Source organism: Rattus norvegicus, chromosome 5, assembly GCF_036323735.1.
Source record: "Rattus norvegicus strain BN/NHsdMcwi chromosome 5, GRCr8, whole genome shotgun sequence".
Lineage (NCBI taxonomy): Eukaryota > Metazoa > Chordata > Mammalia > Rodentia > Muridae > Rattus > Rattus norvegicus.
In genome coordinates this window covers 53,710,626-53,713,710 of record NC_086023.1, presented here as the reverse complement: position 1 = coordinate 53,713,710, position 3,085 = coordinate 53,710,626, and the positions used below count along the sequence as shown (strand labels likewise).

The window sequence follows — 3,085 nt, the reverse complement described above, 5'->3', positions numbered from 1 at the left end:
ACTGGTATGCATGATGTGAAATTGACAAAGAACCAATAAAATGTTTTGTTTTGTTTTTTAAAGAAGGGAGTTTATTTCTCTCTACCCTTGAGACTGCAAGCTCAGTATGTGCATGTATTGTTTACATTAGTGATTAACTTCCAGTGACCAATAATGCATCAGTGTCACATGAAGAAAGAAGCAAGAGGCGTATGTACCCTGTGGCCTGGCTCTGGCTAGTGTCCTTATGAGTCACTCTCACCTGTGTCATTGGGTCTAATCCATCTCTTTTTGAATGCAGGTGGAGCCACTGCTGTGATGCTGACTTTTGTGAAGACGCTTATGGGGAAGACCGTAAGCTCGAGGTTGAACCCTCGGACACTATAGAAAATGTAAAGGCCAAGATCCAGGATGAGGAAGGCGTTCCTCCTGATCAGCAGAGGTTGATCTTTGCTGGGAAGCAGATGGAAGATGGCTGTACTGTGACTACAACATTCAAATGGTGTCCAACCTTCATGTTGTGTTGAGATTTCATGGTGGTGCTAAGAAGGGGAAGACGTCTTACACCACTCCCAAGAAGAATAATCATAAAAGGAAGAAGGTTTAAGGGGGCTGTGCTGAAATACTATAAGGTGGATAAAAATGGCGTCATCAGCCAACTTCGTTAAGAGTATCCTTCTGATGGATGTGGTGCTGGAGTTTTCATGGCTGGCCACAGGCGCTACTGTGGCAAGTGTTGTCTGACTTACTGCTTCAACAAAGTAAAAGACAAGTAGTTGTATATGAGTCCTTCAAAAGAAAGAATTGAAAAAAAAACCCAAACCAAACAAGCAAACAATATAAAACAAAAACAAATGAAAGAAATGAATATATCCCCTGGAGTCCAGGTTGAACTCTCTACTTTATGCTTCCCATGTCTTCCCCTTTCTGTCTGTTGTATGAGCCTGAATCTGTGCCTGCCCAAAGGCTGTTGCATGAATCTGCCTGTCTCTGTGTCTATATCTGTTCCTGTGGGTGTCTGTGTGGGTCATATTTCTGTGTCTTCCTGTTGTATGGGCTGTATGTGTCTGTCCCTAACAAAAGGCTTCTCTCTGTATTTATTGGATGGCATAGAGAGCATCACAGGGTGGTGTGGAGAGGGATGGGATAATTTACAGAAATCTATAATGGAGATTTACAAAGGATTAAGTCACTGACTCCAACTGATCTCAATTGACCCAGATAACAAACATCATCGTTTATCAACTAGTATCTATGCTTCAACCTTTATGGTAGACTTATGGTTAGCTTAGGTTTAAAAGCTGATTGCATGGGAAATCCAAGGCAAGTAGGCTCAATTGTTACATTAAACTCAGGTTAAACAAACAGTTCGAGTACAGAGTAGGCCAACAGCTTAAGCCTTAAGTGACTTTAAGGTATATTATTACCACTAGCTATGAGGTCCAGCAAAATGAGGTTTCAGTGTTTTGTATAAGAGGTATTTTCAGCACATTGCATCACCACACAGATGAAGGAGTAGGCTTTGGTGTGCACATATGTGTATGTGTGCTTGTGAGTGCATGTACATATGTATAAATGTGTGCATGTGCATGTGGCATGTGTCTATGTGAGCATGCATGCATGTCTGTCTGTGTATTTGGATGTATGCATGCGCAAGTGTGTGTCTCTGTATGAATGCGTGTATGTGAGTGCATGTGCATCTGTTCATGAAGGTGAAGGCTAGAGGTCAACCTTGGATGTCTTTCTCAGTTCTCTGTACCTTAGTTTTTGAGCCAGGGTTTCTCACTGAATTCAGAGTTTATAGATTCAACTATGCTAAATGGCCAATTATCTCCAGTGATCCTTCAAATTCCCAAGCTCTGGAATTACAAGTGCACACTACCATGCTTGTTTTTTTTTTTTTTTTAACACGGGTGCCAGGGAACTGAACTTGGTTCCTTATGTGTATACATCAATATCTCTTCCAACTAACCCCTCTCCTCTACTCCTTAAGTCTTTTTCCATAATCAAAATCAATCCATTAAGCCCCCAGACCTAAAAACCTTCCACTGGGCCCTACTCACATCCTGGTACTGTTGAACTGTGCATTAAGTTCTAGTGTGTGAACTTTGAGGACACAAACCACATCATTACCCAGGTAAAAATAGTAAAATAATTTCCTATGGACAAGTGTTGTTGAACAGTTTGTTTTGTACATTTTATAATTTTTATTATATATACTTGAATGGTTTTATAAATTGAAAGTATGGTTATTATGGTCACATCTGAAGATGATACACCTGGTTTCTCTATTGGTTGCTAAGTGTTGGCATCAGGTGTTTGAACATATGACTAGAAATTATTAGAAATCTATTTGAAGCAAACAATTGATAGTATCATGGTTATGGATATTACCATGTGAAAGGCACAGGAATAGAAAAATGAAGGAGCTGGACACACCCTTGACTCTTACTTTGCCTTACCATTCAGGATGTCCTCCTCCATTGAGAAGTTTCCCAGTATGCTGAAAAAGAGAATTCATTATATTGGCCCATATCTAGGCTTGGAAACACAAAGAGGAAAAAATAAACTCACCCAGTGAAACCTCAATTAGATTTACTTTCAAGTGTGCAATTTTTTTTCTTGCAGAACATACTTAGAATTAAAAAAATTCAGAAGGTTGAGGCAGATGTATTTTGTAGTGTGTGTGTGTGTGTGTGTGTGTGTGTGTGTGTGTGTGTGTGTGTGTTCTGTTTAATGGGTCAGTAGTTGATGACTGAAGTTGGAAAGTGATAGGACTCACAGGTTCTAGACAATATAGTAATAGGACTGCTGTCCTAGAGTGATGGACTTTTAACACTATTGAGTAAATATTAGCACACTTAGAGGCATCTATGAAAACGACACCATTTCAAGGAGCAAAGAAGCCCAAGGAATTTCTGATTGGAGCACAGAAAGAATTAGGTAACTACAATCTAGCTTAATTCTTTAAGTTAATTTTAATATCGCTCTCTTTTTAAAAAGATGGTGTCTTACTCTTTAGCTGAGGCTTGCCTGGAGCTCTCAGCAAGTCTCCTGCCTCTGTGTCTCAAGTACTACATTTACATTCATGAGCCATAACTAGGTA

General features: G+C 39.7%; 1 pseudogene; it reads left to right on the top strand.

Moving 5' to 3' along the window:
• The first annotated feature begins 297 nt into the window (after positions 1–297).
• On the top strand, positions 298–805 carry Rps27a-ps32 (ribosomal protein S27a, pseudogene 32; annotated as a pseudogene).
• Positions 806–3,085: the final 2,280 nt, after the last annotated feature.